The sequence below is a fragment of the Microchirus variegatus genome (genome assembly GCF_963457635.1).
Source record: "Microchirus variegatus genome assembly, chromosome: 4".
NCBI lineage: Eukaryota > Metazoa > Chordata > Actinopteri > Pleuronectiformes > Soleidae > Microchirus > Microchirus variegatus.
Window position 1 is genome coordinate 26351072 of NC_139805.1, and position 24160 is coordinate 26375231.

Below are 24160 nucleotides of genomic sequence, written 5' to 3' on the forward strand. Positions count from 1 at the left end.
CGGTAAAATATTGATTTTTGTCCAATTGTGGGTTGTTATAAAGGCACGGTGATGATCTGAGGTCATGAAACACAACAATTCACACAATATAGGTGTTTGTACACTCGTGATTTTAGCTTCAAAGTCTGCAAAAAGAAAATAACTTCACTTTAACCCTTTAAGGTACTACTCAACCATTTGGTCGACCACACTTTAAGTCACTATATGTCATTGAAAAATGCATCAAGCTGAACTCACTAACACTAAATGTGACGTGTTCTGATTATTGTACTTCCTATGAATTATGCAAATCCGTTTTTTTTTCTTGGTGCATACCTTAAAGGGTTACATTTTACAGTGCAACGTTAATGTAGACATTCAAAACAGAAACTAAATAAGTATAAGATGTATTTAAGAAAGAAAATACGCCCGCAGATCCACAGTTTCAGACATATCTACCTGTTATTGTGTTTACTTTAACTTACCAACACTGTGGTCAGCATATACACACTTTTAACTTTAAAATGTTGATTTTTTTTTTTATTAACTGTGATATGTTCAGCTTTTACACTGTAAAAAAAAAGTTTCAATTGCAACTTACTGCAATCAATTTTGGAGTTTACAGCCCTACAAAAAATCTTGAGTTTTTAAAAAGTTCCATCAACTAATATCATTTTGTGAGTTTTGAGTGAAACATTTTGAGTTTTCTCAACTTTTTTTTTTTTACAGTGTATTGATTATCGATTGATAATTGCACCACCGCTCCCCCAAAGGAACAATAAATCCATATCATATCAAAGTGATGTCATTTCATGCGAACCGGTTTATCGCGAGACACTTCTTATCAATATCATTTTTTTTTTTTTTTTTTTTTTAATATATGATGGACCACACATTGCAATCAAGGGCCTGCTGAACTTGCCCTAAAGCCGGGTCATTATTTGATCTTTGTGCATCTTAATCTGATTATCTCATTGTGGAGGTAAACTTCAGACTCAATCTTGTTAGCAGCTGGCCCAGATGGATTACGACGGCCAGTGAGGTGGAAAATGAACTGAGCAGCTCAGCTTTGGCCTTGCTCTCTTTCAAGATGCTCGCCACCACTACTTCAGCTCCTTCTGCTTTTCTTTCTGCTGGCCCTTCAAACGAGATATTATCCTCCGGAGGAGTATTGGCACTCCCCCTCTCACTCCTCCTCCTCCTTTACTCCCCCCCTTTTCTTTAACTAAGTGAGGACAATGGCCCCCCCACAAAAAAAGGGGAAAAGAAGAAATCCTGACCTCTCTTCTGCATTCAGGTTTGCAGACATGCCGTGTTATGAGGAGACGGAGAAGTGGCTGAAAACCTTAAACTCCACAAAAAGACCAGTCTTTGCCCTGAAAGAGAGCGATTCTTAACACTTTGTGTTTCAGCTGTTTTTCGGCCATTTTGACCCCGAAACATGTCGTTATAACCCGACAGGTCGAGAGAGGTATGCGCTCATCTTAAACGAGGACTCTTTTTTTTTTTTTTTTTCCTCTTTCTTTCTCGCCTCCTCCTTAAATCATGCTAATTCCTCAGATGTGTGGTCCCGCTTAAGACACTCAGTTTTGCTTGTGGTCTTATTGCGGTATTGAGTGCCTTTACAGTGAATGCACACCACAGTCCACAGCACAAAAAGTCCCCCTAAAGGCTGAAAGGAGTTCAAAGCATTCAAAAGACAAAAAGGACTAAGCTGGGGGATTTTTTTATGTACACTGAAAAGAAGAATAAAATATAAGTTCCCCCTTTTTTTTGGTGCCTGTTATGGCAGAGGCGCCCATATTAAAGCATTATGTTACGACATAAAGAGCGCCTGGATTTTTTTTTTTTTTTCCTCTTGTGCACCATATGCAGAAAAAAAAAAAAGGGGGGGGAACGGGAATAACGCAAAAAGGCATGAACACGCAGCGCTGAATGCTCTTTTTGACGCACTATTGAGGGAACAAGGAATTCAAAAGAGGTTATATTCGATCAGGTTTTCTGCCTCAATAGGTTATAATCACTCCTAAAGTATTGAGCACTACACAGAGAAGAGAGCTTCTAAGGAGGCTAATCAGCAGGTTTTCTCCCTATTATCGTTTCCCATCTGAGGGTAACAGCGCACAGAAGTGCCCCCTTCTATTGATTATCTGGACGGAAATTTAAATATTAATACACTGCCTGGCTCTGCTTGGCACTCTCTCTAGAGCTGGGCTGCATGGCAAAGCACTCATTCCCCAGATTAAAAAACCCCCTCGTTCCTGTTCTCCCTTCTTTAAAGCACAATCCTGCTTCTCTTTTCAGCTGGAAAAAAAAAAAACTTCATTGGGGAAGATGAGAGGAGAAAGAGGCCAGAGAGCCGTGGCTCTGCAGCCAATTCAAAGACAACACTTTTCCTTCAGGGCTTCCCTGGCTCTGCTGAAGACAGCCACGGAGAAACGCCAAGGAATCGTCATCAAGGATTCATTTAGTACAATAAACAAATAAATTAATTAAAACGAGGCGGTTTTAAAAAGGTGTTTGGTGATGTAAACAGCGGTCAAAGATAAGGCACATGACGCCGTGCACTGAGGGACAACAAAGCCTGTTGACATCAGTGTCGATGGCCCCACTTGACACAAGAATAGTGACTCCAGAGCTTCAACACCACCTCATTTACTATGACTATGACTTTATAACATTATATAGCAAATTCACGACTGCTAACATGCCAGCCTGTCCTTTTCTGAGGGTCACAGAAGGAGATGGAACCAATCCCAGGTGGTTTTTGAGGGGCGAGAGGAGCGTCGAGGTTAATGAAGATGATGGTGATGATGATGATGATAATTGTGATTAATGTTATTCTGCTTTGCACCCACCTCTCCTTCACTAAACCCTTCCCTTCCCCGTCCTTTGTCTCCTCTCTCCTACCCCAACCTGTCTAGGCAGATGGCCATACATTCTGAGTCTGAGGGCCAATTCCAATTCCTATCTTAACCCTCAATCTTAACCCTCAAGCTCAACCCTTAATCTTAACTGGTCCTCAAAACCAATTGTTAAGGGTTATTTTGTCACTTAGAAATGGGACACCCCTTAAGTGCAGATACGTCTTCAGACTGTAGGGGGCAGAATAACGCGAAAGCTGCGTCCAGTCTGTCAACTCCAAAAAAGAAGAAGAAGAAGAACACATTTCATCAGTCAGTCAAGTTATTAGGTTGTCAGTTAGTTATAAGATGATACTCATACAAATACCACAACCACGGACATATTCAGCTGACAGTTACCACACACCACGACTTATTGAAAAGTAAACCATAGCAAACGATCACTTGTCCGCACCGGCCGACTATTGACAAAAGATCGTAAAAAATACAAATAAATGTTACGCAACAATGACGTCAGTAATCCATAATATGGGCCTAAACTAAGATAATACAATGGTTTTCATCATTTTTATATCTCCATTAACAAAGAAAATACTTAATTTGTAGCGTACTCGTTTCGCTGCTTTCGGCGCCATCTTTGTTATGTGAAAACACGCAATGCATTTTGGGTAGCCCTTGCTCCCAAGGGTGGTCTCGGAAAATCTCAATATTGAGGGCGATACAGCCCTTAAACTTGCCCCTTAACTTAATTTTTCTGAGAATCGGGACAGCACTTGCACTAGCGGGAGCGCACATTTTTGAGATTGAGGGTTAAGATTGAGGGTTAAGATTGAGGGTTAAGATTGAGGGTTAAGATTGAGGGTTAAGCAAGGAATTGGAATTCACCCTGAATTTCCACTATTGCCAAGTGCTTGCTCATTGTGTCTTCGTTGGGTGTCTCTTATACTATGTTTGAGGTTTAAGGTGTTAAGATAATGTTTGTTGTGAATTGGTATACAAATACAATTGGAATTGAATTGAAGCACAGAAGAAGAAACAAAAGCACACTGAACAAGAGCAGAAAGACAAAGACTGTGTTCCTCTTCCCTGTGGATAGGGGCTTTGAAATCAAGATGGAGGGAAAATGTCAGCTGGATTTCAAAAAATCTTCATCAAGGACTTTAAACTTCATATTAACAAAAAAAAAAAAATAGATGATAATAATAATTATTATTATAGGAAAGTGCAATGCTAAAAATCCCCGATGTATGCCACCTCATTATTCGCCTGTGTTTATTTCCGTGGTTGGCATTATGAGTCAGAGGAGTCGCCCAAATCCTGAAGCCTAATCCTCGAGAGCCGAATAATGAAGAGCTCAACCTGGAGCTCAAGACAAACAGTTTAGCATGATGCTAAGTCCCCCGTCTCGTACAGTGAGAGAGCTGTCCATGAATACGCCTGCCTTCATTCACGCTCACACAAAAAGTTGGGCCCAAAGTCAGTCAGACTAAAGCCGGGTCCTGAGATACACAAAGACTTTCCTCTCTGTATGAGATGTTAAAAAAAAAAAGTGATGCAGAACATTAGTTTAACTTAGCTCAGATCAGTATTTTATTACTGTAAAAAATGTTTTATTACTCTTTAGCTCCAGGTATAACATTTTTATAAAGGTTCCACCAAGAACCCTTTTGGAGAAACGGTTCTTACTGGAACCATTAGTGTTACCAAGAACCCTCGAAAAACCCTTTCTTTGGGAAAGTTTTTCAGAAGCAAATTGTTCCAGGTAGAACCTCAGCCCTTGTAGAAGGACCCTTTTGGAACCCTTATTTATAAGAGTGTAGGTCACATATTCAGGCTTTAAAAAAATGCTTCTTATGTGTTGTTGAGTCAAAGTTATGATTAATTTTGTCGCATTTTTACTAGTGATATAAAGTAGCGATAACTGTGCAGAAGTCACAGAATTAGACCGTTTCTCTTTCCTTTTTGGTCATAAAAACGAGCCATTTGAACTTTGAACCTCATCATTTTGCCTAGGCTGTGCTGAAAAAGAGGATATAAGACGCTCTGTATTGCACATTCTTATAGCCTCTGTTTAAACCTAGTGATGGAAAAAAGAAAAAGCAGCCGAAATGCTCTGTGTTCTAAGGGTTAAACATGAACAATCGATTGCTTTCCATCACATGGATTGATCGGCTGGCATTGGACTAGAGACAAACACAGCTGAAGCAGAGACGACAGCCAGAGGTTAACGAGTCAAAGAAAACATGGCTGCCGTCAGGGACAAGTGGTCAAGAGGATTTTTAGCCCCACAAACAAAAGAAACACCTGCTTAAGACTATATATGTTGACTTGCAGTTCATCAGTGTCCCCCCCATCACAGTCCATAGAGATAATCAATGTTTTTACACTGCTTTGCTATAACCACAAGTGTTATCATGATATAAATGCATGCGCCAAAGTCTCCTTAAAAGAGAGTCAGACAATAAACACAATAACTGCTCGTCAAAATTGCTGCATGTGATTTGATGAGAGGAGTTTTGATCCTGAAACATCAGTGTTTGGAAAGACAATCATGGATTTTTCCTGCTGCTGTTTAGATCGACCTATTGGAGGTACATCATGATGGATGTTGGCTATCGTAGGATAAATAAATTGAATATGATGAACATTTGGACTGGAAGCTCCAATTAATGCTGTTTTTTAGTGTGTATCTGCGTCATTACCTTGTTTAAGAAGCCCTGAAGGTTCAAAACAAACAGTTCAGCCGCTGCTGAGAGTGTCCGGTCCGGTTACGTTAACAGCGGTTCTCCTGAACAGCAGATCGTCCTGCTCCAGACACTAGTCCGGGCACATCAGGTTGCGTGCATTGAACCGCGGAAGAAGAATAACGTCCATTGTGGAGGTGTTTCACGAGCGACAGTGTCTTCTGACTCTGGGTCAAAGTCATAAAAGGGACTGCGGCGGGGAGTCGTGATGAAGCTATTTTTAAACACTGTTAAAACAATGTTTTGATAATGAGGAGCAGTGCATCCACCGTTCCAGAGGGGGGAGCTGTGCTTCTGAGAGTTGGTGTGCTGAATATGTCACTTCCGGGTATTGGCCAATCACAAGACTCTGTCTTCTGGGTGAGAGAGTTGAGTCTCAAATCTCGCGGCTGGGAAACACCGTCAGAAAAGAGGATTTCTATCGTCTCGTTTACAGCAACTAGGAGGTTTTAGACCATAAAAACAAGTTAATGTATGTAAGTAGACCTCCATAACTAACATATATGTGCAACAGGATCACTCTATGTGAGCTTTAAGATTTTAGAAATGCCCTTGCTATTGTTTGAAGATTAACCCATGTTATTTTAACCGATCTACAGTTGGGTTATCGTGACTCACGACACTCTTTGACCAATCAGTGGTCAGCAGTCAGTTGACGTCACACTTCAGTATCGGCTCAGCTCGCTTGGAACCTCAACAGAGCAGGTACCAAATAAGCACCAGATACCAGGTACTGTCCCTAATGGAAATTCAAGTAGAGTCGAGTCAATCCGAGCCAAGGCGTGCTGGAACTGTGTAATAGAAAAGCACCATGTGTTGGTCCTGAGATGGTCCAGGTTGAACCCTGCCTTTCGCCCTATGTCACCTGGGTTTGGCTCCAGGAGCCTCGTGGCCCTCAAATTGCACTGGGAAACAACCAGGAGACTATATCCGCCTCTTTTTTATTCAGCCCATGCTCACACACAAACACGTTTCCTCCGTCGTTTGTGATTTACAAAGTTCTTTCCCTTCCGGCGCCGCTGAAGTTCCTCGTCCCTGAACATCCCCCCCGAACGTCAAACCCTCAGTCGGGAGCATTAGCAGAGCTTTCTCTGATTAAACTGTCTCGGTGAGGTGAACACCTCTTCATACACCTCTGCCACATGATAATGTGACAGCATCTACATTTTCTTTTCTAAGGCTATTAATGCGGGAGCACAGAGGTCATTAGCATCGCTCCATGGTGTAGCATAAAGTAATCACCTCCTGAGATCTGTCTTGTGTGACTGCTGCACTGTCTGTCCTCCCCCTGTGGTTATTCCCTACACGTGTAAGGTCAGTTAATGATGGTGGACAGAGATATCTGACCAAGAGAGGCGCTCTGGCAGCTGATTATGCTCAGCACCCCCCACACTTATTAATCAGCCAGGAGATGACAAGGCCGACACTGTTAAGGATTTTAAACCTTCCCCGCTGCTCGCCCCGGATTCTGCAACAAGAGCCAACTGACCATAAATTGGGATTGAGCATGAAGGTGCGAAAATCTGTTTTTTTTTCCTTGAAACACTTCCGCCTTTCAGAGAGTCTAACGAACGCCTTGGCATACCAGAGCTCGAAAGGCAACACTTTGTGATTCATTTTATGTAAAATGTGCCGCTGCTATAAAGTCAGTAATCTGGTACGCGCCGTCAGTGAATGACTCAACAAATACATGAACTCAAGCTGGGAATCACAATTGACTCCAATCACAACTTGTGATTTATATCCAACAGCAAGCAGTGGCTTCAAAATGCACAAAATAAATTGGGGTTGAGGGTTTGTCGCATAGTTTCTGCATCCACACAGGTCCAGACGAGGGTTTGGAGCACAAGGGGTCGAAAATAAGTTTTATGCAACATTTTCTTGATGAGCTCTATCAAATGGTCCCAATAATAGTTACTGGTGACGTAATCAGCGAGCTAGCAAGCTAGATTCCATTAGCAAACTAGCTAGCTCTGAGTTAGCGTGTCCTGATCATTTGATCAGAATTTCCTAGTGTTTAATTACCATACAAACTGCAAGCTAGGATAGGTTATTTATCGTAATCTGGCAAATGGAAAAAATTGGCCAAAAAAGTATGGATTCTGTGAAGCCTATATCTCTATAAAAGTATAGATTGCTCAAATATGTTGTTTTTAATCAAGTATTTGCAATCAAGTAGAGGAGATTTCCTCATATCATGACAGCATATGCCCGTTTTCTCCCTCTCTATGGGTGAATTCCAATTCCTTGCGTGACGCTCAATCTCAAAAAATTTTGTCCCGATTTTTAGAAAATTTAAGTTGAGGGGCAAGTTTAAGGGCTGTATCGCCCTCAATGTTGAGATTTTCCAAGACCACCCTTGGGAGCAAGGGCTACCCAGAATGTACTGCATGTGTCTTGACAGAACAAAGATGGCGCCGAAAGCAGCAAAACGAGTACGCTGCAAATTAAGTATTTTCTTTGTTAATAGAGATTAAAAAAATTATGAAAACCATTGTATTATCTTAGTTTAGGCCCATATTATGGATTACTGACGTCATTGTTGCGTAACATTTATTTTTATTTTACGATCTTTTGTCAATAGCCGACCGGTGCGGACAAGCGATCGTTTGCTATCGTTTACTTTCCAATAAGCCGTGGTGTGCGGCCTGACTGACTGCCCCACCCCATTTCCTGGAGACTAGCGACGGTAGATGGTTCCCTTGAGAAAGTCCATTGGTGTTCACACATGTACAGCTCTGCAAGGACGTACAAATGAGGCCCATAAAGAACCTCCAAAATTCCAAATATGACGAATAAGAGGAAATCCCTGCACTCAAAAAAAATTACAAAACTCTTGTTTCACCCTATCAGAATAAAGTGCTTGAGATGTGATTTGTGCATAAGTGTAAATTGAGGCATCTTTGGCGTCTTATCGTTCACTTTCTCAAGTGTGCATGGTCTGAGCTTGGAGGACGATATCGAATCGACGCCGACAAATGCACCAGATCTGAAACAAAAGTCGCTCTGAGCTCCTTCTAAGACGCCCGCAGCGTGACGCATTAGCGTTCCTGTTGCTGCGAGGAGACGGAAAACAAAAGGCAGACAGCGGTGACAGTTTAAGCACAGATGACAAACAAAAAGACAACATCACACAACGGCCGTACATCACCGCCGCTGATGTTTCTCCTTCACACAAATGGCATCCGAGTCATTTTTTTTCTCTGAGATGTGTGAACGATGTTTGCCACCATCCATCATAACGGGACATAATGGAGGTTGGGGAAGTCCGTCACTCCGGGGAGCTCATTACTGGACCTATTAATCTGTTATTTGACCCCTGTGAGGAAAAAAAAGAAGAAGAAGACCTTAATCCAAAGATAAAAAACAACAAAAAAAGAAGCCTCTCATGCATCCTGGGGATCTGGCTCTTCAATTCAGACAACAAAGGAAAGAAGTGAGAGCAAATAACGTCAAAAATTGGTTTGTTCTCCTTGTTAGATAAAAGCCATCTCAGTTTTTTTTTCTTCTTCATCTGACTGAGTGCTTTGAAAATGAATGTTAAATTATTGATAGTCAAAGAGAGAGGAAGAGAGCGAGAGAGAGAGAAATCTTAATGCTGACCGCAGAGCAAATATCAAATGAAGCAGAAACGAAAAAATCACCTTTGTTATGACTGAAGAAGAAACCGTAGGAGCATCAGACGGTGAGAGGCTTCGCTTACCGCTCTGCCTTTAAAGCCGGCGTCCGCCTGCCTTTCTCTCTGTGAGCGTCCTCCCTTCAGGCCTGATTGTCTCCTTGTTAGTGGTCTTGCTGTTGAGCTCAGCACTTTGCCAAGTCAAAAACAATGTCATGCCTTCCAGGCCTGTGTGTGTCTCTCTCTCTCTCTTTGTCCTTCTGCAACACTGTACGGTAATTAAATTTCCCTACGTACAGAAGCAGACAATAGACACGCGATTGTGAAGCAGCAGTTTCCTCTTCTTCTCTATCATTTATTACCTGGATCATCATCATCCTGAGAACATCAACGTGATCGCTCAGAGTTTGTCTAAGGTCCTCTTCTGCATCAGTGTGTTACACACAGGTGACTCATAACATCTATCAGATTAAAGTTAAAGGTTAAACTTGACCACAACTACAGTTTGAGACAGTGAAAAGCTCTTCGTTTGGTCAAAAAAAAAAACAGAATATGGTTCTTCCGCACCTGAAAGGTGGATCTTCACTCTTGGCTGAGCATCTAAATGCGATGCTGAGGGACAGTGACAGTGCCTCGACTCGAACTGTAGGGGGCGTCTGCGTGGGTGCGTACAGGGTTAATCACCATGGGAATGATTGGACGACTTATGTCTCATCTCCAGGTTTTACCACTGTTAACTGAGCTCCTCCTACCAGATAAGCAAGGACAGACATCATCCTCATCCCGATCCTGTTATCAGAAGCCCGATTTGTTGACTACTTCCATGTTCAGGGATTTTAGTAGTTATTATTAAATAAAATACATGTTTTTTGGGGGGTGGTTATTAGTGTAACGGACCAGTGAGATGTGCAGCTAAACACATAAGAGATTTAGAGAATCCTTACACGGGCCATTTACCACTTCTTTCCAACCTGGATTTCAAAATAAGAGCCGCCGATTTTGGCTCGTTACTACTTCCTGTATTAACCTTTAACCCTAGAACACCATTGCCAGGTGGTTTTCGCCCAAGCAAATACATTTATGTGATTTTCATGAAAACCAAGTTGTCATCTTCATTATTTTTTTATTAATATTGTTATTTTTTGTTCCCAAATTCCTAATTTTCCAGTAATTTTGGAGCATTTTTATATTTGTCCCCTCACGATGCTTTTCTTTCATTTTGTTAGACATGACACAGTTTAAAATAAAAGAACACAACTCAAATTTGTCATGTTTTCATGTATTTTGATGACAAGTACTTTTTATTGGGTGTGTTTAATATCTCAGGTAAAAAATCACCCGGCGTTAGTGATGGTGTTTTGAATTTGAGCGATAGTGTTCTAGGGTTAATCATGAAGCTTGAAAATAAAAATGATTGTCCCTTATTATTCTTCTAAAAAAAGATATTTGTTCCATTTTTGTAAGGTTTCTGTGCAGTTAAGACATATCATTGTCCATAGGAGGTGCTCTCTCGCTCTGAACTGACCTGTGATTGGTCAAAGTCTTCCATCATGGAGACTGGAAAACAAGATGTAGAGAAGGTGCAGAACAGTCCTAGCTCCTCTTCAGTACATATAAATAACAATAAATAAGTATTCAGGTTTGACGTGTCCAGTTTCTCTAAGCCGTAAACCTGGGAAGAAGAAGAATAAGAAGAATTTAGCTCCTGATTTGAAAGACGTGATCATGTTATTCTGATGTTATTGTTCTCTGTGATCACCGATGCTGCACGTGTTCAAACCTGCATGGAGTCGGAAGGTCACAACTGTGCTCTGCGCTCGGCAAAGCAGGTTAAGAAATGATGACACCGGATGGACACTCGAATGTTCAAAAACCCGATTCTCACTGAATCTCCGGGCTTTGATTTCCTCCTCCTCAGATGGCTGGAATGAAAAGGACAGTTATACATATTTCAAGGCCCCGAGGATCCACAAAGGGTCTTAGGAATAAAGAGGCACAAACCTTTGAACTAAACAAAGGTCCATCACCCACATTTCATATCAGATGTGCGGTGTAGCCCTTGTAAAGACGTGTGGATGTGGAAGCAGAGGGGAGAGGAACCAGCATGCTCTTGCAGACAGGTTGTCTGAGTGTTGTCTGCATGTCCCATGACCCTCGTCTCATCTCTGACCCGGGTCGGTCAACAACAACAAAAAAAAAAAAAAGAGTCTCCACAGTGTTTCCTGCATGTGTGGGTTTCTTTGAATCAGACCAAACAGCTCGCGTATCTGTTGCATTAAGTTGATTAAAGTGCTTCGGCAGACGCGGGCACTTGTGCTCTTAAAAAACACCAGATGAAAGAGCAGCACAACAGCAGCAGCAGCGGTGGCTCCTCTCTCCTGGTTCTCAGAGAGAGAGAGAGAGAGAGAGAGAAGGCGCTTTCACTCTCAGCAGAGGTCAACAAAAGACCAAATAATACCAGAGTGAAAGCAATCCAAAGCTATTTTGCCAAATGATCCCTAATTTGGCCCTTTCTTCTTTATATATACGCAGCAGTCGTACGATGGTGCGCTCGACTTCCTTTCCTTTAAAAGCGTCCCCTGAAAGTGGGCTACTTGAAAGAAGTGACCATTACCTAAAGTACAATTGAGAATAACCTTAAAAAAAAAAAAAAAAAAGAGAGAGAGAAAGAAATTGAATTGCATCGACCGAAAAACGCAGCGTCTAACTGAATTGCATTTATCAAATAATCAAGAAAATGACTGCATTCAAAGGAAGCAGAGATGACACATGATTACAAAAACAACCCCTCGTATTTGTGTTTATGAAAAGAACCGAGCATTACCAAAAAAAAAAAAAACAGAATGTGATCAAGATCTGACAGCACTTCGGTTTCATTTATCCGTGCTCGGCTGTAATTTATTCACAATAATTACGATGCCAGATGCCGTCCCCCCTTTCACCATCAAAACAAACTACAAGCTCCGTCCCTCCCATGCAGCTGAAGAGACGTCACGAGCCAAACTTTGCTTTTTCATTTGAGGAACATGCCATCTTCCACTTTGGGACGACAGACAGTGACAGTATTGTTCTAGTAACAGAGGGGGGAGAAGCTTTTTGCTGCTAAGGAGCTGTTCCAGAGATGAGAAAAAAAGAAGGTGATCAGTGCTGTTGTGAATTTTGATAACATGTTTCTCATGCCTGAGACAAATGATGGGATTTCTTAAGGAGTCGGGTCTGCACTGTGCCATAGATGCTCCAAATTAGCCTTCAAGAACGCCTCTCAGCGTGCATACGGAGGCCGCGCGAGTAAATAAAGGGGCCGGCATAAATTACCTTTGGGTGTCAATCGCGATAGCACGGCCTTTTTTTTTTTTCTTCTTTTTGTGATCACGTCGCCGATTCGTCTCGCCTGGCGGACGACATGAAATGAAAAGTCTCTTTCTCTTCCTCGAGCACATACCAACAGTACTCGACAGGAGCGCTTCTTCTTCTTCTTCTTGACGCTTGAGAACGCTCAGGCTCGGAGAAACCACAGCTGGGCCTCGGCTGATTGGCCTCGCCACGCGTGCACAGACTGCCACTAAACTTTGGCTGCTCGAGGAGTTTGTGTCTGCGCCTATAAGACAGGTGGTGTTTATGCAGATGAATGAACACATTACTGTGCGCTCTTCCTTTTGGTTTAAACATTAGTGTTTCAAATGTGACAAATCAGATGTTCGTCTCCCGCTAAATGCGGCTGCATTGTGTTGGTTTGCATGTGGGTGTTGACGCGCTCGTCTATAAAGCGTGGACGTCATATACAGCCTCTCAGACTGATATATTATACATGTTTATATATATTCTTTTTTGAACATCTGCATCCAGGCTTGACTCTATTTTCTCATACGTACCTGAACTCCTATTGTAACACAAACTGGAGGCTGGGAATGTATTTTTCATGCAGCAGCTGAGCTGAGACTTTCGCTGCCAGGTCTTAAAAACGGGCATCGCGAACACGCCGCAATTATCTCCCCATTATCGCACATATGTTCCGTTATAATTGGACCTCTGCTCTTGTCAGTTCAGAGAAGTGGATCACTGACGGCGACGCGCAAACTGCTAATGATATTACACTTTCTATATGTAGTGAAAGAAGGAGGGAGAAAAAGCCTAAAGGTTGCATGATTAAAGACATTATTTCTGTTCGGCGCCGGGTTCTAAAAGTCATGACAATTATCTTCTTTAGGGCAGGAATTATTGATGATTTTATTAACATTTATCGGTTAATTCAACTTAAATGCACAAATTGTCCACTTTTAAACATGATAGTTTGGTTTATAGTGATACCAATGGTTTGGCGGTTGATTTTATTGTTGTTTTGTGGGAGCAACAGTCTTTAAGCAGCTCATCTTTGAATAATCACATATTTAATCATACAAAATAATTTTTAAAAAAGCTTCAATACGACCTGTCTTTAACATAGAAAAACATGTTTTATCGTGTTGTTGTCATAATAGACAAAACTACTTCTTCACTTTGAAGATATACACATCTTGATCTGTGACTATCATCATATTTGCAGATGACACTGCGATATTCCAGGTAATATTTAGGTTAGCTTATCAAACCTTGTAGCAGTGCAAAATCCAAACAATATTGTTGTTATAAAAATGAAGAAAAACTGCTTAAAAGCTTAGGTTTTACATCAACATCAATACTGTCAATGCACAAATTTTTCCAATTTTAAACTGATTAAAATGACAGTTATATTGATACCAATGGTTTTGGGGTTTCATTTTATTGTTGTTTTATGGGAGTTATACACAAATATTCAGGTATAAAGTCTTTCAGTAGTTAATTTTTAAAAATTACATATATAATCATACAAAATAATAATAAAAAAAAAACCTTCAATACGGCCTGTCTTTAACATAGAAAAACATGTTTTATAGGGTTGTTGTCATAATAGACCCAACTACTTCTTCACTTTGAAGATATACACATCTTGATCTGTGAATATCATCGTATTTGCAGATGACACTGCGATATTCCATGTAATACTTAGGTTTTCTTATCAAACCATGCAGCAGTGCAAAATCCAAACAATATTACTATTATTAGATAACACTTAAATCTCAGTAAATGTGCAACAAATGTATCAATAAAATCTTCCACGACGGAACAAACTTACTACAATTGCAAGATATTGATATTTGTTGTCAAAATCAGCCCCAAAACAGATGAAAGCCACGCTTGATACGAAGTGACCGATTAGGGAGGACATTTATAGACTGAGGCCGAGACTTTATGAAATGTTTGCTCCACTTGCACTGTGCTGCTTTTGTTGCTGCGACACTGTGTGCTGTGGGTGAGACACTAAAGTCCCTATTGTCTGAGTCAACTTGACCTGACCTAGCTGGTTAAGCTGAGGCATTGTGAGCAGCAAATTGCTTCAACTAGGGGGGTAGCTGCTTTGTGTGGCTACGGGGGGGGGGGAAATAACCTGATTTTTTTTTTTTTTACCAATAGTTAATGCGAAGAAAGACCAGTTTTGTCCCTTGAAGAAGAAGAAAAAAGGGGTCTGTTTATTTCCAACTGCCAGTGAAAAACACAAGCATTGTGTCAGCGGAGTGGTCCAACTCCCTGTGTGTGAGCTGATCCTTCCTTTAGCTGCACTTTTAGCCGTCCTCGCTGTTTATGAGATGCAGACATATGTCTGCGTGCGCACGTGTTAGACGCAGGGCTTCCAATTCTTGCAGGGAGGCGACGGTTGTGAGAAACAAATGCTGAGCCAATCAACAACTTATATTTTGGCCTGAAGCCGGCGGAGAGAGAGAGAGAGAGAGAGAGAGAGAGGGGGCCAGACAGCGCTTAGCACAAGCTCCTAATCACATTTCACCACTCGACAAGTCCGAGCTTGTACAACTCACTCGCAGTACTTCGTTTCGTACACCCGACGTTCTCCTACCAGTGTCAATGAGTTGATCTTAGAGACTGCTTTTATTATTATTTTTAAATGTAATTAACTGTGCCACAGCACGACCTCGGTGAAAATAAAAACAAACAACGTGAAGGAAATGGGGTTAATGTCAACATAGTCGCACTGCCATGTTGGGAAAATCGAATCCAGCCGCACTCCAGTCGAGACAAGATTTCTGCTTCTGTTTGTTTGATTTATCATTTTGAACACAAAGTCGTCGTCACGTCACAGTCTCCGGACACTTTAGCATAGAGCTGGATTTTTGCTAGCTGCTGCTAATTTAATACAGGAGTACTTTGAAATTTCAAATACCAAAACATAAGCCAATAAAGCTAAAATAAAGTCATGATTATCAAGATTTTGTTATCAGACAACACAAAGTTGTCACATCACAGTCTCTGGAGCAGACGATTTAGCATAGAGCTGGATTTTTGCTAGCTGCTGCTAATTTAATACAGGAGTACTTTCAAATTTCAAATACCAAAACATAAGCCAATAAAGCTAAAATAAAGTCATGATTTTCAAGATTTTGTTATTGAAGCCTCACAACAAAGTGACGTGACAACACAAAGTTGTCGTCATCACATCACAGTCTCTGGAGCAGACGCTTTAGCATAGAGCTGGAATTTTTGCTAGCTGCTGCTAATTTAACTGAGGTCTTTTAAATTTCAAATACCAAAACATAGGCCAATAAAACTAGAATTTAGTAATGATTTTCAAGATTTTGTTATCAGACAACACAAAGTTGTCGTCACATCACAGTCTCTGGAGCAGGCGCTTTAGCATAGAGCTGGAAATTTTGCTAACTGCTGCTAATTTAACGGAGGACTTTCACATTTCAAACAACAATACATAGGCCAATAAAACTCAAATTTAGTCATGATTTTTAAGATTGTGTTATCAAAGCCTCACGATAAAGAAATGTAACATTATTTAATATAATTAAATACCAATTATTCTTAAATAATTATATATAAAAATAACTGAAAACACGGTATTGACCCTTGCTATTAGCACATTTAACAATTTTAATCATGTTAATTGATTTTAACATCAGTGTTGGTCATATTGACCTTGTTGACTGTCATCGTCATATTAGCAGACATAGGAATTCTTTAGAACCAAATTAATTACTCAAGAATTTTACAACTAAGGCTTCTTGTGTGTTAATATTTTCAGTTTTTCTTGACTTGTTATGACAGCAGCTCAAGTATTTAGGGTTTTGGACTTCTGGTTTGATAAAAGATCATCATTTACTGACCTCTGAGGCAATAAGATGACATTGAGACACTGATTTTTATCTAAACTTTGAATTCAATAAATCGCTTGAAAAGAAAAGAAAAAAGTCTAAAACTGTTATTGTTGGCGAGTGAAGGTCTTAAAGGTCATTATGTTAATGAGCATGCCTGAATTTGTCATCATTCAAAGATGGTCGTGAATGGACTGAGAGTCTTTAAAAAAAACAGTGATGCTCTTTTTAAAAAAAAACACGAGGATTTCTTTGTGTTACGGCCACAAGAGGACAACAGAGACGAGCACTGACACTGGCAGTGTCAATTACCATTCACCATCACATGGGACTTTAACTCGCAACCACACCCATTTACTCTTTCAACTATTTAAACTTCCTTTACAAAAGATGCAGATGGTGGAGTTTTGTCCTTTTGGATTATTCAAATTTATGAAAACTAGAAGCTGGATTTCTAAGACCAAATAATAGCATAATAATATGAGCTATTGGCCAAATCAGTGCAGGCCCAGAATTACACAACTAGAACTTACGTTAAAAAAAAAGGATAATTAAGTATAATTATGGATAAAAATAATTAAAATTAAGTTTTTTCTGCATTGTTTGTAAAAAACGGTCATATTTGTGAATGCAAATGCAGACACGGTTCCGTTCCATCAAAAATGGCTCAGGTTCCACTTTCTTCTGCTCGATTGCCCTCAGACAGGTGTGTTGTTTTGTTGTGGTTCTTCCCTCCTCAACAACAACAACAACAACAAAAAAACGATGTCTGAACTCACACCAGTCTCGCACCTCGATTCACAACTGCAGAGGTGACGGATTCGGCAGCGACGACGACAATCAGAGGCAGAGTGACTGGTGGGTTTTTTCGCTCAGACCAGCCCAAACTTGTATGATTGTCTGCAGTGGGCAGCGCTCCTGTTTGTTCTGCAGAGTGGGGGCGCAGGCTCACGTCTCCCCAAAGGCACCAGTGCCACCTCCTCATTTCCTGCTGGACCTCCTCACCACACACACACACACACACACACACACACTGTTCCCTGACTCTAATTACCACAGCAGCAGCAGCATCACATCCCTGTGATGAACCACGCTGCTAATTGTTCCATTACATCAACAATAATGCATCCTAAGAAGAACAAAAGATGAAAAAAGAAAAAAGAAAAATCACAGGGGTATAAAGGACTAACTTGACATGCTAATTTTTATTAACCCTGATCTCTTGGTTCTTTCATCATCCGCCCTCCTCCTCCTCCTCCTCCTCCTCCTCCTCCTCCTCCTCCTCCTCCTCAGCATCTTTCTCATACACAGTGTGGCGATGCACTCAAATTATCCACAAGCATTCCAGCTATCGCTAATTAACCAAAGAGTTCCTCATTAGGCTATTTCACATCCAACCTTAGATCAACACTTACTCAGACCTCGGGGATCCGCGATTCCCAGCAGCAGTTAAACAAACAACCAGTTCAAAGGATCAGGTATTCTCCGTTAAAAGGAGCGGAGGAAAAAGAAAAGAAAATCAAGGGTAAACAACTGCTCATTTGAAAAGAAATGGCTCCGGCAGCTCTGTGGCGTGCATGCCCCCATCTATAATTCATTTTACTCAAATATATTATATTTTCTGTCTTAAATTGGATCATTAAGTTATAAAAAGGTCTAAATACGAGAGTGCTAATTGAGGCCAGAGTGAAACACAGTTGTCTGCTGCACTGGTATCATCAGATGTGTACATTCACAGTTGATCAAATACTTATATGTGAAATGTGCTCGTCTACAGCTTGTGTGTTAGCCACCAAGCACAACATTATTTGGTAGCTGGTGAATCTAGTTGCATATTTAGCACCTTAAGCTAACATCCGCATTTCCTTCATGCGTCAAAAAGACCAAAAATAGGTATGTCCTCTATCCTTAGCTAGGCTAATGCTATCAGAGTTTCTGCTGCCTAAAGCATAACCAAATCCCTGCACCACTGGAATACAGCAACCAAGTTCTTTACAGTTAAATAGCAAAGGGGGAAACCACTCCGACTGTGTTGACCATGTGGCCAAGGATTTCCATGGGGGTCATTCCATTTTCATCCAAGAAACGTATTTCTTTTTACACCTGAAGAAAGGGCATTTCAGTGTTTTGACTATATGAACGTCTGCCTATTATTGCCTATATCTGAACTCCTGAAGATACACTGACCTGGATGACTGACATTCTTGGTCACCAAATGTTGTCACTTTAAAAGAAATCATTTGCATTGCTGTGGACTGTGATTTATGGCTTTATTTTCATTGTTCAAATGCTGTTTTCCAGCTGTCGTGTGGCTAACATGCCCAATTTTTAAATGGCTAACCCAGCCAACAAGGTCAAACCAGACACTAAACTTAATAATATCATGACTTTCTTCAAAGATAGAGTTGGGTATCATCAGCATAGCAGTGGAAGTTTAAATCATGGTGGCGAATAATCTGTCCTCGCTGGAGTAAATGGCAAAGAGGAGCGGGCCAAGGATAGAACCTTGTGGCACACCGGGATTGACTATTTAAGACAGTTTTAGAAGAATGAAAGGACATAATAACAGGGGGCAAACTCCTGGTGAGGAATCCCAACTGCTACAGTGAAAGGTGAGATGTAGAGCGCACATTTGTACTAAACAGACAGGCTGAGTCATATGATCTATGTACTTCTATTGTACTTCTGGTGTACCACCAGCTAACATCCTGACATAACTTCAAACTACAGGTTTCTGTGGTTGCAATCATCTTTCTCAAAATCAGAGCACACAATCAACTGGACTGGAAGGTTGGAGCATGTGCTTATGGTCCATGTGGACTCAAGCTATCATCTGCCTATAGGATCATGTGTGGAAAGACCATATTAGGACCTGTGTGTTCAGATGCATAAAGTAAGGCCCCGGTCCTGTCATTGCTTGTTGTTTACACAGTTGCTCGGGCCTTTACACTTGTACCTCTCTGTGTTCCTCAAGAGAGTTCCTGCTACTCCAAACCAATCCCAATCCTAATGTTCAGTAATTCCACTTGCTCCTCGACCCTCTCTCCCTCTCAGGAGCAGCACTTCCTTAATGTCAGCGCTGTGCACTGGCAGAATTGGAGCCTGTCACTTAAAATATAAAGCCGTCAGATCTGTTACTTTAACCTTGAAGCAATTAGCTGTTGCCGAGCCATAATGAATCCTGACATCGCTCCGCTGTGATGAAACCCCTAATTGCTCTGTAAAAATTGAAGCTTTTGACATCACTGCTGACAGACTTTTTTTTTTTTTCTTCCTCCCCTTCCCTTTGCTTGTGCGGTCGCATGTGACGGCGCCTGGCTGAAACTTGAAAGGTAGCGGAGCTTCTCTGCCATCAGCTGTCCTGTCACTTGACAAAAAGAGAGAAAGAAGGATGAGGATGAGGAGGAGGAGGAGGGTGATGGTGGTGATGGTGGGGGGGGGGGAGAATGGCTGGATTTGCTGAAATGATGAGGCCATTTAAACTATGATATGTCGTAGCTATGCGGCATCATTCGGCAGGACTGCTGCAGATGTCCGTGCTCGTCTGGGCTCAGCCGTGAGTTTATGAGATGACAAGTGGACGCTCTCTCTCACACACACACACACACACACACACACACACACACACACACACACACACACACACACAGCCTTCATGTCAACAAGTCTGTTTATACACGCACTATATACTCTCAACAACAAAAAACTTTATGGAGCATCGCCTCAAACACATTTTACGCACATCCAAACCTCTAATTTGTTAGTTTACGCGCGCACAGAGCGACGAGAGAGGGAAACAGGTTGCCAGGTCAGAGAAGTGACAACGACTGAAAAATTCGGGGTTTTTTTGTTTTTTTTTAATGCACATCCCCTCTTTAAACTGCTCAGAATCCTCCTGACGTCTGTCACATTCAGCCATATCAGAAATAACTATACGTTTTAACTGTTGTGCATCTCTTTTAAAGCACGTGTATCACATGATCCGCTCAGACGTTATCAGTTCCGGGTATGTTACAGGTTTTAATGAGCCTTAGCAAGTTGATAACTTCAATAAATAATAATAATAAAAAATAATAAACATATACTATATACAGTCAAATATTGTGCTAAAAAATATAAAGAAAATCTGCCTCTTATGATTCATTATGCCTCCAGGAAACAAGTGTGATCACACCTGGAGGTTTTTGAGCATCTGCATTAAAATGAACGATAATTAGATTTCACTTTTTTTTTTTCTTGATAAAAAAAACATACTTTTAAGAGGTTGCACCTGGATAATTATTATTATTTTTATTTTATTACCTGACACTGATACAGTGGAGGAGGCTGCACCATGCACTCAGCATCACGCGACAGCTGCAGCTGCAGATTTCTGTAGATTGGAAATAGGACAAATGATATTGTTATTATTATTATTATTATTATCACTACAGAACTTTATTAACTTTATATAAACGTGTAGGTCAGAACCTGATGATGCAGCTTCAAATTCTCCTGCAGGCTCATGATGAAGACGCCGCTGCAGGACCGTGAACGCATCATCGCAGGGAAGGGGCTACGTCTTCGATGTATGGTGTGCTTATTATTATTATTATTATTATTTTATTATTATAATAATAATAATATTTTCTGTTGAGGAGGAGGGGGTATAAGGAGGAGGACTAGGAGGAGGAGGAGGGGTTAAATTAGTGTTTAGTGAGTGATGCAGGAGATGTGATAATGAGAGGCCAAGGAGAGCAAGTGTTACCTCATTATTGTAATGAAAAAGATATCCCACCATTACATCGGTTATGGAGTGAGAGAGAGAGGGAGAGAGGGAGAGGAGGAGGAGGGGGGGCAATTAAAGTGCCCAACAAGGTTCCTCGAGGCAAGACGAAGAAGAAGAAAACGACTCTCTAAAGCCCATCTGTTCTGGATAATATGAGCCATGTAAAAAGAAAAAGGCCTAATCCTCTTTATTCAAGTCTGCTGCCCTTTTTTCCAGCAGCAGCAGCAGCAGCAGCAGCAGCAGCATCAGCCACTGACGCTGTTTTCTCAGCTTTTTACTCATCATCGTCAACTAAAAACTTTGTGTTTGGCCTCAGCGACCAAATCACTAACAATTAAACCCCATATCACGACATTAAAATAATCTCTTAATATTAGTTTTACTATTAAAACCAAACCACCCATTTCACTTATTTTACTCCTTTTTTAACTTATTGTTCGTTCAATTTAGTATTTTCTTTTTTTAAATATCCCTTTTGTGCGCACTCACAGTGAATAAATACACCTAAAGCCAGCTGAGACCCTGACTGTTGAATATTATCGATTCTGATTCTAATTTCATCTTCATTTTAACAAGAATAAGATCTTCAAATAAGAAAAAAAACCTTGTTTTGTGTTGAATATCTCGTTTAAGTTTCATAAATGAGTTATATTTTACAATAACGCGTGTAAATCAAGCCTCATTGGTGCCATCTTGATTTGCACTCACTGTGGGCGACTTTAAACGACTTGACGCGGTCATTTGCGCCTCAAATCTGCGCCTTTACACTGGAGCAAAAGAGAGAGAGAGTCCCTGGAATGAGTGTGTATAAGAGAGTGAGGTGGCGGCGGCTGCTGCAGCAGCAGAAGCCTATTAATTCACTCACTGCTGTATCTATGAATGCATGCATGCATGTATGTATGTGTGGCTTATTATTAATGAATTGGAAAACAGCCCGCACAACCACCGCCACCCTCTAACACCCACCTCCCCCTCCCTTTCCTTTTCCTTTTCCCCACCCGCAGAGCGCAATAAATAAATAATGGCGTGTAGAAGTCATGCATATGAACACAACACGCGTCGGGCCACTGCTGTACAACTGCTGCTGTGAATGTGCACAAGCTGTAGGGTCAATATGGTTAGGCTAATATTTTACGACACTGACAATACATATATATATATATATATATATATGTGTGTGTGTGTGTGTTATTTGTGCAATCAAAGCTGCGAAAGGGAAGTTTCCAGACGCGTCATGGCGCACAGTGTCGCTGCGTAAAATCCACAAAGCGCTTGTTTCTGGGGAAAAAAATAATAATAAGTGCATTATATTGTATTGTGTTGTCATTATTGCCGGGGTTTGTGAGCGTGTACACGCGGGTGACTGGCGTGTACGCGCAAGGCGGCTTTACACAGGGCTCCGCTAACATGTGTTCACAGTGTTCGGAAGCGCGCAGATCTACAGTTAAGCCCGTGTTTACATGCTGCACACAAACACATGCCATTATTACTACTGCGCAGTTTTGTGCACTATTAAACCTGCATTATAAAAAAAAAGAGTGTGCGAAAAATGAAATTGACAACTCACAACTAATTAATTAAATATGCAAGTTCGCTCTCCTTCTCTTCTGTTTTTTTTTATATATAAAGCAGAAAAAGTCGATTTAGCTCAAAGAAGAAGAAGAAGAAGAAGAAACGAGCCCCGAGGCGCTAATTCACACGCAGAGCCTCCTCGGTTTATTCTCCTGGGTGCGCGCTCATATGCAGGAGGATAAATAAAAATAAAATACAAAAGAATGTGATCATGTTTAATTTCAGTCCGGGTCAGTGTTTGTTCAGGCGTCTTTAAATCCTTAGTGACGGGGGAAAAAAAGAATAAAAAAGATAAATAAAATGAAGCAAAATGGATCAGGATGCACCAGAATAAAGAAAGAGTGATATTTGTTGTTAAGTTTAAGGGAATAAATGCATCCTCAAAACTTCCAGAAACAAGTTCACACACCAAGAGCTACTGTGGGCAGATTATCTCTACCTTCTTTCCCCCTTTTCTTCTCTCTCTCTCTCTCTCTCTCTCTCTCCCTCTTTCTTCTTCCTCCTCTCCTGCTCGCGCTCACACGCTGAGAAACTCAGGCTCATTGTCTGCTGCTGCTCCCAGAGAACAGCTGCTGAGCCAAGGCCGCATTCCCAGCGAAAACACCCGAGACACCGACACACACACACAGACGCACACAATCACACACACACACACACACGACCCACCGGCACCGATCAGCTGCTGCGTTATCATCCATATGTATGTGCGCCGAAGACGGAGAGGAAACACTGAGGCAGTGACCTCCGCTCTGTGATCACCACTCGGAGGAAGACAAAAAATAAATTAAACATCCTTCCATTTAAACACCATATGCTGCGAGAGCTAATTGTTTACGTTGATCCAGTTATGTCATAAAAAATCATGTCACTCCAATAAAAAGAGCAAACCGGGGTCACCACTTGTAGTATTGTTAATAATATTATTATAATAATTATTATTATCATAATGATGAAGTTTTAACTTTTATCCATAAATTAGAAAGTAAGGCTTAATTGATATAACACTATTGTAATGATCAATAATAGATAATATCACCCATAAGTTGCTATTTAAAAGGATTATGTCTTAATGTTTATAATTAAATTTAGGCTCAAATTTGATGAATAGAAAAACGTCTGCGAGGTCAATTCGTTCGTATCATTTACTTCTTTATTCATTCACTTCTCCATCTAATAAACTTTATAAGTTTATTTGCTAATGTAAGTGTATTTGTACAAAAGACAAACAAACAAACAATCAGACATGAGCAAGTCCTCTCCTGCCTGGTCCAGTTCGGTCCAGTCCCGATTCCGTTGGTTCCAGAGCCAGAATCAAAGTCTATTAGGCTGTTTTTGTTCAGGCCTAAATGTTAAATAAAAGCTCCTTTAATTTTTTTTAAACCGTCTTTTTTTTTTTTAAATGTCTCTTTCATTTCAGGATGAAGGAG